This window comes from Pomacea canaliculata, linkage group LG11 (genome assembly GCF_003073045.1).
Source record: "Pomacea canaliculata isolate SZHN2017 linkage group LG11, ASM307304v1, whole genome shotgun sequence".
Lineage (NCBI taxonomy): Eukaryota > Metazoa > Mollusca > Gastropoda > Architaenioglossa > Ampullariidae > Pomacea > Pomacea canaliculata.
The window spans coordinates 14633121-14648699 of record NC_037600.1 but is presented as its reverse complement, the minus strand read 5'-3'; positions in this window follow the sequence as shown (position 1 = coordinate 14648699).

Genomic DNA, 15579 nt, shown 5'->3' with positions numbered 1-15579 from the left:
TTTAACAACTGCGATCTAACGAAGACTCTCAAAACCTATAACCAGTATGTGACCTGCCCAACAACCCAGAATAACACCAAACTGGATTTATGTTATGGCACAATCCCTGCAGCATACAAAGCCAAGCCTATGCCATCTTTCGGGGCTTCTTACCATCATAGTGTATTTTTTTGAGCAACTGCTGAACTCAGGAGACGCTATTCTGTATTTTATTCCTTTCCTTGTTATATAGTTAGTGTGTTGTTTAGTATGTTGGAAAAAGGCAGTGATTTGCATAAGCGAACTTAAAGGGATTCTAAAGGCAAAATAAAACTGCTTAGAATCGCGTACAGAGTAGGATAAATTTGAATCTCGTCTATTTATATGTGTGTTCATGTGGAAAACGTTGAAGGTTTTTAGTAGAATGTTGTGTTTAATAAGAGAAATTACACGGGACTCTTTGTTTGCTTCGACGAAATCTCGTTCTCTGTCACGTGACCCTATGATGTGTGGTTTTCATAGTGAGAACCATGCCTCGAGAATGTGCTGCACCCGATTGCCACGAAAAGATGGGAAAAGAGTCAAAAGTTTCTTTTCACCAGTTTCCTAAAGACAAGGCGATACGAAAAGAGTGGGTCATACCCATAGAAAGGCTCGATCCCAGTACGAACAACCTTTGGGAGCCCAAAGAGTGGGATGTATTATGCTCCAAGCCATCTTGATTGTAGATTAGTTTGGATATCACTAATTCAACGCAAAATCTTCCCAATGACCACAGACACTTCATTCAGAGACTGACATCATAAGGGGACTGATGTCATAAGGAGACAATTAGTCTTCCATCTCGGGAAGATATCTCGATTACTCGGCGGAAGGACACAAGGGTCGATTTCACTGGATTTTTTCGATTTTTATAAAACATCGGCAGCCGAAATAGTGCTAATTAAGTGAGAAATGAATTATTTATTTCTCCTGTATTGCTCTTGTGCTCTGTAATTGTAACTAAATATATTTTTGAAACATTTGACCGTCGCCACAGCCTTATCACAAGCCTTGAGTAACCCTTTAAATTTCTTAAATGGCCCACTTAACCGCAAACTTGGCTCAGCTGAGTTCGTGGAAGCCATGGACTGGAGCAGTTAAATGATACTTTGGCAGAGGAAGGTACCAGACAAAGGCTGGTAAGTAAAACAAAGTTCATGAGAAATGAAAGAATGACCAGGAGTATAAAGTAACACATTAGTGTTTACTGCTTCCACATTTGTTAAACTTTTCCTTAAAATATCAGCTTACCCACCTTACATGTCAACTTCAGAAGATACACAAATGTAAATACTTTACACATGGGATATATGTATATGCATGTTTGGCCCAAAATCAGCCTATTGTTATACAGACTCATCCAACATTGGGATACGATGGGTGATACATTGGTGCCAAGATATGACCAGGATTTAGCCAATCTTGGGGCAAGTATGACCCAATTTTCATATCCAGCTTGGTTCTATATTGCAACCAAGAAAAATCCAATATTTGTGCCAATAAAGTACCAAACTAGGGCCAATATCAGTGTGTTTGCTGGGTATAGAAGTGAAGTATACATGGATCTGTTGAGGTCCTAGTTTTGTGGATCTGGGTTTCTTTTTTGGTTGAACTAAGAAGAAAAAGTAACTGATGACATTAAATCATTAATAAATTTCAAAAATGAAATTTCTGGATGCTCTGACATAGCAAGCCAAAGGGTTGGAATAGTGCAAGCTGTACTGAAGATCACAAGTGTGGTAAGACAAACGCTTTGTGCGACGTAGACAAATGTCTTTGTATCCCAGGATTTTTCTACACAACTCATTATATGTGCTCTGCTGGTAGCAAAAGCATTCGGCACACTGATGCTATATTGGCATCTTCTTATGAAAGAATACCCACATGGTAGTAGGACCTAAATAGCGGCAACAAGTGGTGAACACAAAAAGGTCATGTATCTTATTAAAAAATCCCTATCATCTGGGTCATTAAAGGCAGTGTTTATCAAGCGGCAGCAAGAGACTAAGCATCCCATTTTAGCAAGACCACTTAAATACCAGTGTGACCTTTAACCCATGTCTGTTGAAAATCAGGCACTTTTCCTAAGCCACCATCCCAAAATCAACAGTTTGGATGATAAGCAATTATCTGGTTTTTGAAATAACTATTTTTAATTATTTACAGGCATTGCAGTATTTTTCACAGGAGGGGAGGGGACAGTTTGCAGCTCTCTTGCCTTTAAAAAAAAAAAAACGAAAACAAAAACTGGTGGCAGAGACTGTAGCCCCTGCACTGGCACAAAGGCTGTTGAGATGAAGAGAAAATTTATGGCACACATGTGCCCACAATTAAACACAGTGGTGAGCATTCACATCGCTTTTCTGCTGACATGACATCTACACAATTACTGGTGCATTGTAAGTTTACTTGCAATCCAACAGTGAAAATATGGAAGAATCTATTGTTTTCTTCATGGCCTTGCCCCAAACTATAAGACCTTGTATTGTTAAATCAGCCTCGCAGGTCAGTTTGATGGGACCATGCTATTTTACATATCAAAAACCTCTCTCATCACAATCCTTTCCTGCACGAGATAACAGTCCATCTTTTGCATCTCCAATCACACGGCCTCTCCTCACTGCCCCTGGTCTTTTGTGAAGCAAAACTGGGGCTGAAATAGGTTGGCGGTAAGGCTAGGTGCATTGCTAAAGGGAAAGAATAGGGAAGTATAAGTAAGTCTTAGTAACCAAGATGCTGGTGATTACGATAAATTGAAAAAGGTTGCCAATTGGTTTTAGCTGCAGAAACATACAGGGAAAGATTCGGGACAGCTAAAAGAGAGGGTGCAGAGACTTTGATACGAGTTTGCAGGAAGGTGAGTCTGTGGGCAGGTGACAGCACTGAATCACAACACCCATAGTTTCACATCCCATGACCGAGACAACGACAAGTACTCTAGGCAACTGTGGCTAATCATCATGGAGCTTGGTGGCACCATCAATGTGACATCTCTAACCTCAACGGCTGACACAAGGCGAACAGGGCCGTGGGTTATGATGTCCTCAACTGGTATCATGCCTATAAGGACTAGAGGAGATTCACATTCAGTGAAATAAAACTCTAACAAGGAAACTGCATTGTTTCCTGTATTCCTTTACACGTCATAGTTTCACAACCCATGACCGAGACAACGACAAGTACTCTAGGCAATTGTGTGGCTAATCATCGTGGAGCTTGGTGGCCCCATATTTCTAACCTTAATGGCTGATACAAGGCATGGGTTATGATGTCCTTAACTGGTATCATGCCTATAAGGACTGGAGGAGATTCACATTTAGTGAAATAAAACTCTAACAAGGACTCAAACTGCCTTGTCTCCTGTATTCCTTTACAAGTCAGTCTACATGTTTAATTGGTTATAGAGCAGATTGCTGTTCTTGCAATGCTTGAGATCGCAGATTCAGTGCAATCTACTCTACTTTTTACTGTAAAAGCAATTAGTTTTATGTAAAAATAAACCTTTTTTGCACTGTATGATTAATTTTTCAAATTTATTTGCTGGCTGGCTGACGAACTTAATGACTGATAACGTTAACTCAGCAATCACTTCTTGTATTAATTTGCACTATTTGGCTTTACAGATTTGTTGCAATAAAACATTATAAAAAAATTTATGTCTGCATGGTCACCAAAAAGACACCCTGCACAAAAATTACATAACTCAAAACTTACTATATTCTTTGAATAAGTTATGTGATGAGCAATGCGCAATGCTAGGCTGAAAACAGAGATCCTGTAGACTCTGAAAATGGTTGAATCCCACTACAGCTTCAAATTTGTAGAAAAATCAGCTGATATCTGCCTCATGTTTCCTGATAGCCAGATAGCATCAGAATTTAAGTGTGACAAAATGAAAATCAGATACCTTATTACAGGTGATCTTGCTCTTCACTTTTTTAAACTGCTTCAGGACAGTGTTAGATCTTCTCATGAGTATGTACTATTGTTTGATGCTTCTCTTAACCACAAGACCCAAACAAAACAGCTTGATTTTCATGTTTGATAGTGGCATGACAAAATGTTGTTGAGACCCATTGCCTGACACAACATTTTTTGGGTCATCCTACAGCCATAAACTTGCAAGAAAAGTTCAATATGGTCGCCCGAAATTCGACGTCACCATGTGGAACGTCTACAATCGTGTGGGAGACAACCTGCCCAGAACTAATAACCACCTTATACTCAGGCACGCGTACTCGCTCACTTGAACATTCCAGGCCAAATTCGGCCGCCACAAGTGCGCAGCAGTTGACGTCTAACTTCTAGCGTTTCATGTCCACCGCATGGACTGACCAATCGGATCGAGAGATTGATTGTTATTGGGTATAGTCTGAGATCATGATACATAAGCTTAAATAAATTGAAGGAAATAAATATAAAAGAAGTATTATTTATGCCCTTGTGTTGGTTTACACTTTTGCACAGATTTAAAAGGAGCAGAACTAAAAATATCACAATTTTATAGTAATATGTAGATTTATTTTATTTTAAAATGATCGTATGTGGTATTGTGTAAATTGTGGATTCACGTCGTGATACAAAAGTTTAAAAAAAAAAGTAGATGAAAGAAATTTATATTGAATAATGTGCGTGTCATGGTGTACAGTTTTGCACAGATTAAAAATATCCAAATTTTTTCTCTTTACGTTGTGATACGAAATTTAAAAAAAAATATATTTTTTTAAAATGCATATACGTTGTGGTCTAAAGTCAAAATACGAAATTAAAAGCAAAAAAGGAAAATTTTGAAGGGTAAAATGCGTATCGTGTTCTAGTTTCACACTAGTTAAAACTAACATATAGTTTTACAGAAATATTTAGGGTTGTTTTTTTTTTATATGATCATACTTGGTATATAATTGTAAATTGTAGCTTAATTTACATCGTGATACGAATAAAATAATCTAAATAGTGTAACGTAAACTTCGTTCATGTGCACCCATGGATATGGCTTGATTAAAAAAAAAAAAAGATTTAAATAAGGAACTGTTATCTAAACCTGTATGAAATATATAATATTGCAATTAATATATATATAGCTATAGCGTCATTGTCAGTGCAAGTTACAAGAATTGTCTTTATTTAAACTAAAGCGGGAAAAAAAGGATTTAAAGACTTCAACTAGTAATTCTATAGGGATGCACGTATACTAAAGAGAAAATTATATTAGAATTATGTACGATCGTTCTTTCTACTTGAAAGGAACGGCCAAGAACTGTCACTCTACCAACTTTATTGCTTTATTCGCGCCATACTTTGGTTCATCCACGTGAAGTGCATTCTTGTCTTTTTATATACCAGCAACATGTCTGCTAAAGTTGTTAAGCAGTTTCGACGAGTAAGTTTCCTTTTCATAATGTACATTTTTGTATCTGTGAAATCTGGAATCGACAGGAAGATAAATGTGATCTTTCTTGATGGGGATGGGAACTGTTTTTTTCATTACCAGAAACTAATGCTATATCACCGAAAATCGCTGTATAAAAGCTGCCGAAACATTGATTTACAAGCATTAAATTCTCACGCGTTGCATTACGAATAAAGGTGAAATTTGATGTAGCGCATCGCTGACCTCATTGCTTTGGTACTTTTGTTTTCAGATAATTGGACAAAAGAGAACAACGGCCTTGAGCCATTTCACCAAAACAGGGACACGTATCCCTGGTGAAAGTAAGTCAATACGTTACTGGAGACTTTATAAATGCATTTTTTACTACTCAGGTATGAAGCTCTTTCATGTGTAAAAGGATCCCTCTTATTTTGCAGTGAAATGGAGCTGGATGCAAACGACATAGTTATGGCAAATGTTTACTTCAGATTTAGTCGAGTTGATATAGACATTTCAACTGCTCGAAAGAATAGCATACGCTTGTTGATGAAAATATGATGTGTGTATATGTAGCTCGAGCTATGCTACAGAATAAATTGCTGAAATATTTATGGTGTGCATGAATGACTGTTTCTAAGCATGTTCTAAAATAAATAGTTATAATGGTAGCAATGATTGCTCTAGTAAGAATATGTATTGTTCAATACTTTATACATTGCATTGTTTATTTCCAGCGAGAGCTGTGTTTCTTGCAAGAATGAGAGGTGAGTGGGCTCGCTTGAGAGCAGATGAAAAACAAGAATTCAAAAAAGATGCAATGTCCTGCAGAGGGCAACTTCCTCAAGATGAAGGACAAAAAACTGCATACTTGAGGAGGGTGTGCTCTGAATTGAATCAGCTGGTATGTAACACTTAATACAAGTCTATTGTACTGTACATTAGGAAATGTGGGTAATCCCGTGCTGGAAAGTTATTATGTATATTTTTCTCAGTTGACTGTGGGAGCTCCCAGCAACAAAGGAAACTTTCTAAATCTGTTTCGACCAGGGATAGACAATAAATATGTATTGTAAAACTTGTTTTTACCACATTTCCAGACTGACTTCATGAAGCAGCTTGGCTGGTCGTTTTTTTTTATAAAATAACGACTGAAACCAGCATCCTGGAGTCTCCAGGAGGCCAAGCTGCTTCCGTGCAACAAAACCCAACACCCCCACCAACACGTATCCCAAGGCCACCAAAAGGGGCGAAGGAAGAGGAAAGGGCCAACCTGCGGCGGGAGGTTCAAAACCTCTTCAATGAACTGTATGGTGAGTTTGCAGTATTACTGGTGATGAACTAGTTTATGTCACTGGGTTGTATGTAAGTTTGGAGATTTACCAATTGTTGCACTGTCTTCTTGTCTTCAGGCCAAGCCACTGGAAGTATGGGAAATTTCCCATATAAAAAGCATAAGATCTGTCCAGAGGTGGCTGTGACAGGTCTGCCTGAAGGTGTTCCTTTCAAGGAACCCTTCAGCTATGGCTTGCCAGCATTAAAAGCCATAATTGCCGAAAAACATAAAATACAAATGCATCTAATTCAGGCAAGGTAATTCACTATTTGTTTTTGTTGTTATTGTTGCTAGAATATTAAATTTCTAAGATCATGAAATTAACATAGAAATTGTACTTTTTTGCATGTTATGAATTTCATATGACTAATTCTGTGCATTTTGTTGTTATCAGAAGACGTGGCACCAGGAGAGGATACAACTCCTGCTATCAGGTAATGTGAAATGGAAATGTTCTCTTCTGGTTTGCACATAAATGCAAGCTAGCTTATACTGCTGTTATTAATTCAGGGCTTCTGCTAAGGCTAAATTCTTTGGGGTCCCAGGGATCCTTTTTTCAGATTTCTAAGGGGTCCAGGCTAACTCTAAGGGATCCCTTTACAATATGAAAAAAACAACAACAAATCAACATACTTTGTTTAACTGCCTTTCAGGCACACAAAGCACTGTAATGTCTAGTCAGAAACGGTGAGATTTCTGTGCCATGAAGTCTGTGCTAGCATCTGTGATGAGCTTATGCTCACTGTACTTGGGGTGCTCACTTTCTTTCTGTTTCTGAGACGATGATTCTAGCCACGCTGTCAACGACATCTTGGAAATAGGGAACTCTTCCCGGTAAGGAAAAAACTCAGTGCAAGGGTAGTTAGTCTCACCTTGTAGCAGACGACAACAATAGATTGGGCTACGATGTCAGACACTACACTTACCCAATTTTTTATCTGTTCTTCGCCCAAATTTGAAGGGGTCCCCTGGGACCGCATTGACGAAAATTAATGGGGTCCTCCGAACTTTTAATGCGCTTTTTGCATAACCAGAAGCCCTGAATTAATATATCCAACATTTGTTACAGTGCTAGAAAAATTAAAAATAACTTGTTGTGCACATAGATATTCTTAGTGTATGAAGGTATTTGTTGTGAAATCTGGTAAAAAGATCTGCATTCTTTTTTATGCTCAGAGCACAGTCTTTGTAGCAGCAGTTGACAGGCTCCTGTGCTGCAGTGTCATCACAGAGGAATGGCAATGTCTCTGTTGTTGCGTATGTATTTTAGATATCACAAAGCATTTCTATATTGTGACTAAGAATGCATTCAAGATTTTAGCAAAATGTTAAGTGATGAAAATGGCATTTGGATCATATGAATTACATTATAGGATTAAGAACTAATCTGCCTGTAACATCAAGCATCACAACTCAAGAAGATGTCTAGGAAGTGGTAAAACTGTAGGGGTGAAGGATAGACGTCAACTGCTGCGCGCTTGTGGCGGCCGAATTTGGCCTGGAATGTTCAAGTGAGCGAGTACGCGTGCCTGAGTATAAGGTGCAATAACTCGGTCGAAGGCTGGCACCGTGCCTTTGATAAGCGAATGTCTGTCACGCACCCAACACTTGGCAGGCTTGTCAGAAAGTTACGCAAGGAGCAGGCAAGCACTGAGCTTATGATGGAACAGCTTGCCATGGGCGTCAGGATGCGAAAAAACAAGCAGTACAAAGTAGTCAACACACGACTGCAAGCGCTTGTTGCAAGGTACACACTGGAGGATGTTTTAGGAAGAAGGTCGCTTGTAGTGTGGTCTCCGGAATATCTCAAAGTTTTCCACTAATTACGAAAGCAGTTTTAGATTATTCTTGTTTTCTCAACACAAGTGTTTGGAGGAAACATGCCAGCCAGTCCTTTACTATTTCGTACTTGTTGTGGATGTTTTACAGCGGTGTTTGTGCACTTCATGTGGAGACGCGCCATGGCCAAGCAACGAAACCGTGTGAGTACTGTGCGACTGAACAGCCTCTCGCTGTCTCTTGTTTTGACTTTCGCGATCGCTACATTACTTCTGCAGTGCGGTGACATTGAAACGAATCCTGGGCCCCCCAAACAAACAAAAGCAGCCTCTAAATCGTTTGCTTCACCACAGGTTTCGCCATGGCTAAGAAGTAATACAAGTGTTGTAGAAGAAAATGTTGCCAGACCCCCACCTGAGAAGATGAATTCAAATACTAACGGTTCTGAACCTACGGCAGCTTCTAAGCAAGAACCTACCCTAATGGATGTGATAAGTTTCCTAAAAGAACTTAAATCCGAAATGAATACCAAGATTGACAATATGAATGTAAACGTAAACTCTGTGAGTGCTGGCATCACATCTCTTGAAGATAAAGTGAAAGACTTGGTGATAGAAATAAAGGTACTCAAAGAAGAAAACGAAGAGCTAAGAGGAGAAAATATGGAGCTCAACAGAAAACTAGAAGAAGTAGAACATAAAGTGGACGATTTGGAAGGAAGATCACGGCGGAACAACATCATATATGGTACAAAGTAGTCAACACACGACTGCAAGCGCTTGTTGCAAGGTACACACTGGAGGATGTTTTAGTTTTTCTCAAAGCTGTTGCGCATAATCTGTGACACAATCAAAGTGAACTGTCTGTGAAGTCTGTGTGTAAAATTTGTTTGAAATAAAGAATTGTTGTGTAATCTAGTAGTTACTTTCATTCTTTGAGAAGTAAGCTCTCTCTCTCTGACATAATGCATCGAAAAGTCTGTCTGCGAAACATCAGGTTAACGAAACCTCCATCGACGAAACATACGTTGGCTAAACGTCCGACTCCGAAATGTCCGGCGGCAAAACGTCCGCACACGGGTCCATACGTATGCGAGCGAACATTAATATAGCAACAGGGTAGCGGGATATGTAAATATGGGAATTCGTAAAGGCCTCGACATCCCCCCCCCCCCCCCCAAAGCAAAAGCAATACTCAACCAGCCACTCTATGACATGAATGGGATGGCAGCAACACCTACAAACTATTAATTTCTTTGCACGAGACAGAAGTGTTTTTTCATGTCAAATCCACCACCCTTGAAGACAGTGCATGCCAACTGAGTAATACCAACTCCTAGAAGAACCCCAAACACCTTTGGGCACAAGGTACTTCTCCAATGTTGAACCCGGCGATAAAGAAGTCAAATTAGCAGCCGCAGAAGATACTTTTGCGCATCATAGTTTTCCATAATCGCAGTTTTAGATCAATGGACTGCACGTCGAAATTGCTTCAAAAAATGTATGATTCCAAATTCACATGTGCATGAGCCAATTGTGAAGCAATTGTTACAAATGTCTTGGCCCCTTTGATAATGAACAAAGTAAAGAAGCAGGTTAGTGATGCCTGTTTTGTGACAGTGTTCACTGATGCTTCGAACCACAAAGATGTAAGATTATTTCTGCTCATGATACCATACTTTGTGCCACTGTTGGGCGTGCAAATTAAAATATTGGAAATAGAATCACTTCCAGGAGAAACTGCTGAGATTATTTGCCAATTTATTGCAAATGGTTTGCTAAAACATGGACCGATAGAGAAAATTGTAGGTTTTTGCACCGACAATGCGAATACTAATTTTGAAGGCCTGAAGCAGAGAGGACAAAATGTTTCTGCAAAATTCTGTCAGTGTTGGCAAAAAACTATTAGCAACTGGCTGTGCTACCCATTTAGTACACACCATACAAACTGCTGCAGATTGTCTACCAATAGCATGGAAACAATAACCATGAAAATTTATTATTAGTTTTACGTTTACACCGCTCGAATGGAATCTTCAAAAGAGTTCTGGGAATTTGCCAATGTAGAATACAACAGAAATCTCAGCATCACAGCAAGTCTTTCGGCAGGTGAGATGCACTCGCGCATATTTGTTCTCTTCCTTGTGATGTGCGGCTCGATATGTAGCATCTGAAAGTGCTGAGGATCCATTCTCACAAAGTTATTGTAAGAGTCTGAATCCTCAGCACTCAGCTCCCGCATCAGAGAATTGTAGGCGCCTTGCTGGGCTCTTCTTCTAATCCATGGTCTAACCCACCACCTTCGCTTTGTCTTCTTTTTCTTTAAATGAAGTACTGCTGCAAGCATCAACATTTCGTCTTCTGATGAGTCCGCCATTGCAGAAATCAAGGGACGCTACTGTCGCGCACTTTGTAACGTTTTCGGAAACAAGTCCGCTCGTGTGTGGCATCGCTGATGAAACTGATGTTTCAATAAAACAGTTTTTGCGAAACCCCGTGTGGCGCCGCCTTTAGGGATATGGAAAGACCAGATGGTTATCTCTTATGCCTGCCGTGAATAGACCACTAAAGTTATTTCCTGGTTTAAATCATATTTCTTGTCTCAAGAGAAGTGTCCCACAATAATCAACAGCTTTGAAAACCCGTGTGCTGAACTGTGGCTGTATTTTGTACACAACATTGCAGCAATATTCCACGCAACAGTTCTGCGTATTGAGGGACAGACTGTCAGTGCTCTTGAAGTATCTTCTGCCATTGATGAATTGGTTCAGAAATGCACGGAAAGAAGTTCGAAAAGCTTCCTCCCCAACGAAGTATACGTGTGACTTACTGATTTGGAACACACTGGGTTGGTTAGAAGAAATGATGTAGTTGCGACAATTTTAACCTTTTATGATAATTGATCCGAGTATCTCAGAGAGAGAAGCGGCCAATTTGACAATGTCAATGCTTTTGGTTGGATTGCATTTTCCATCCAGGGAAAACATTTCAGAAAGCCTTCAATTATTGGGGTCAAAACGTCCTCCTATGGAGATCAACGATAATGAGTTATTTGACAAGATTAACTATGTGGCAAAGTTCGCTTCCTCAAACAAGATTTCGGATTGGAATTCCCTGAAGACAACTATTGATGCTCGATGGGTTGAAGTTTATTTTGATCTTCAGAAGAATTTTGTGCCCTATGGACAAATACAAAAGATTGTTGAGTTCATTCTGTGTCTACCAGGAACTAACGCTGTTACTGAAAAAGTATTCTCTGATATGAACACCACGTGAACCAGTGAAAAGACAGTGTGTGTGTGTGTGGGGTATTGGTGTTTTACGCCGTGCCAGTAAGTATGGCTATATCATGGCAAGGCAGCCAGCCCTGTAAACAGATGTCACGTGCAGAGAAAGAACAGCGTACCCGAGACGAGAGTCTAACCCAGGACAGCCAACCTTTACTGTATTGGTGACAGGCGCTAACCGTTGTGCCACCGGACCGCCTACACAGTTAAAGGTGGAAACACTGAAAAAGACTTTTAATTGTGACAACGAAAATTCAGGAAATCCTTGTGAAAAAAAAATTATGACACTATCTTGCAAGAACTGAAACTTTACAAGGAGATTCATGTGTCTATGAAGTATGGTTTCAGACCAACAGCCTCGCAAAATGAGGAAGGTGCAAGACCACCACCATCACAATAATTTGTTACAGTGCCTTACCAGCACATCCGCAAAGTTGGCTGAGCAGGAAATCTGACTTGGTCCAATTTTACTGGGAGTGTATCTACCAGAATTATTAGCCAAGGCAATACCTTTCTTAGGCACTGTCCATGCTGAGACATTCTGCGCAAGGCATGTAAGATTGTGGTTGATGAGTTGGACCAAACGACTTATTTTGTTGAATACCTTTTGGGGCCAGATTTTACCACCTGAAATGCAATTTTCTTTAGTATTTGGGCTTATCTGTATGTAGTCAGGGGTGAAACTAATATGTACGGGTAGTGTACAGTGTGGGAGTGAGAAAGTGCTATTTATTTGCATCTGTGCAAAGGGGTGGGAGGTCTGTGTAGGTGCAAGGAAAAGAATTTACTTTTTCATTTTTTTATGCATTTTATAGCTTATGTTTACATACAGTAGTTATTTAGGAATGGGTATTTAAGACAGTCTGCTTGTGACGTCATGTCAGAGACGTGTCTGTGACCATTGGGAAGATTTGACGCCGTCATCGGTGGTGTCTCATGAGTTAATTTAGGTTTTAAAGTGAACTTTTCAAAGCACAGTTTTAAAAATTATAGAAAACAGTCTGTTTTACTTGGTAAGCAGTCTTGGTCATATATTATAAGGTCACGTGATGGAGAACGAGACTTCGTCTAAGTAAATGAAAGAGTCCGATGTAATTTTTCTTATTAAACACAACATGCTACAAAACCGTCAACTTTTCCCATATGAACAGACACGAAAATAGATGAGATTCAAGTGGATCCTACTCTTTACGCGAGTCTAAGCAGTTTTATTTTGCCTTTAGAATCCCTTGAAGCAGATGTGAGCAATGTCTGCTGAGAGAAGTTACACTCTGATGCAACTGGCAGACAGCAAAAACTAATGACATCTATCTTCTATACAGTTTTTCAAAGAGAAAACATTTGTTTTCTTTTGATTGAATCAAGCTTAAGCAATCTGAAACAAGTCACTACCCATGGTATTTAAAAGTAGCTGTTATTCATAGTCTGTGTAGGAAAAAACTATGGGCTTTGTTTTACAGGTGGTTTAGGAACGACTCAAACAATGCGTTAAAGACCGTTTACTATATACGTGTATGCTGCTGTTAAAGGTTATCATTACACCACACATACCACTTTCTGAAACGAACTTGTTAAGACACTAACTGATTGTAGCCATGTTTCAAATAAGGAATAAGGGTGTTGAGGGGCAGTGGACTGGTGGAGGTTGAATTGGGGGGAAGGACACCAGTTAAGCAAGTTTAAACAATGTAACTGTTAACACAAAAAAGTGGAAATTTCAGAGATTGTTTCTACCATTATAGAAGGTGGGTGGACAATTAGTAGGTAGCTTTAAATGTTAACAATATACCCCACAAACTTTTAACAAAAATTTTAAGCACATCTAGTCTTGCATAACTTTCTTCAAACAATTGGTCATGACAATATAGGAAGATTATTATGATGCACACACTATGTTGCTGTGAATATTTCTATCATTCTCTGAAAGCTTGTTTTTTATAGTCATGTTTGATGTTTTATGTCTGCAAACCACCACAGATGTTGGCATTTTACCTCAACCATGTGTTTGATGTTGACCAAGCTTTTGTCCTTTACTACTCCTTTTGAAATACTAAAAGATGTCAGTATGTCACCTGGTGTAACTGGCGAACTGTCAGCTGTCTTTCTCTGCTGCAAGATGCAAGGTACAGACACAATGGTGCAGGTTCTTATTCTTCTTCTGCATGGAAGCACAAACATTCTTTTCAAACCCAGCCATTACATTTGCAGTCTCTGCTGAATGCACAGGAGTTTCCAAAGGAATCTTGTGATGAAGAAAAGATTTCTTGATCAGCTTGTTGATGCTTTTACCTAAAACAAAGAAAATCTTTGATAATGATAGCATTACTCTCGCTGGAGCAACTGCCCACAAACATCTAGCTTGGTAGGATGATCCACAAATTGTGATTGTATACACTTCTGTTAAACTTGTCTACATAATTTGTAAACTCGTCATCTGTAGCTGCCCAAAATAAAACATGTAGGCTACACCTACAAATTTTAATTTATAATTTAAAGGCAACCAGACAAAAAAATATATAAAAGTGCTGTTCTGACAAACTGTCAAGAATATGTTTATAAAAGCATTCTACAGGCTAAGAGAATACACCCTTTGCTATTTGGAATAGTTTAAAAGAAGAATGTTTAAACTTCAAGTACCTGTATAGCCTAATTTCAAACTCGTCTGTTCTGAAGGATTTCTTTAAGTCAAAATAGGATTTCTTGGAACATGCTTATGGGAAATCTGCTGCCAGCTCTTCAAATACCTCTTCAGCCCCAGAGAACTAACCGGTTTCTAGAAGCAACCACTCCATCAGACTTAAGAAGCCTTCTTACAGCCAGAATATTGAGTCTGATCTTTCCAAGGGTGAACGAGCAAGGTAGTTCATTGATGACAAGGATGAATATGGCCTGATATGTTATGAATGAGGAGCCCTATGCACACATCAAGATATACTTTGTAGTGGGTATTGACTACATGAAAAGCATACTTTCTATAGATGATCCTGTGTTGCTGAAAGCTGAAGAAGACCTTTGTTTCCTTTTTGAAGAACAGGAATACAGTGAAGCTTAGAGTTTTTGTCGATAATCGTTCCGAAAACAATTCACGAAACCTGAAACAAAAACAGAGGCAATTATTTCAACATAAATCATGGTTGGGAGCCAGAAATTTTCCTGGGACTGAAGATTTTTCAAGAGCCATGTAGTACTAGAGCATATGCATATAACGTTATATGACACATGGTTGCATACGCGTTTCACGTTTTTCACATACATAACACACATAAGTCATACAATGTCTTTAGTAGTTAACAATGACAAATGTCCAACTTTATTAACCCTAATAGGCAATTATAACTTGGGAAGTGTGTTCTGTTACAAAAGTTTAAAAAAACGGCTTGTTACAATATTAGGCGAGTGGTGCATTATAAGAACGTGCATTCTTATATATAAAACATTCTTAAGGTACACCTATATCACACATCCATGCACACATACAACTGACAATTAATCTATAATCTATGGTTAAGCATGTGGACTGCAGAGGTTGTAAACCATTTCAAGTCCCTATTGCTTTTGCATATAGGCATAGTATGTTTGCCTGCCTGAACTCAATATAACAAATTCTCCTGCTAGGACATGTTCTGGTATGGACTGTTCATATCATGGACAGAAAACTGTAAAACCAGCATATGAAGGAAAAAAGTGAAAGACTTTCAATGAATGACTGATAAAAACAGCTCAATGTTGCTGTGCTGACTGAAAAACTATTCAGCTATTGAAGGTGCACATGCTGATCATGTTTACATC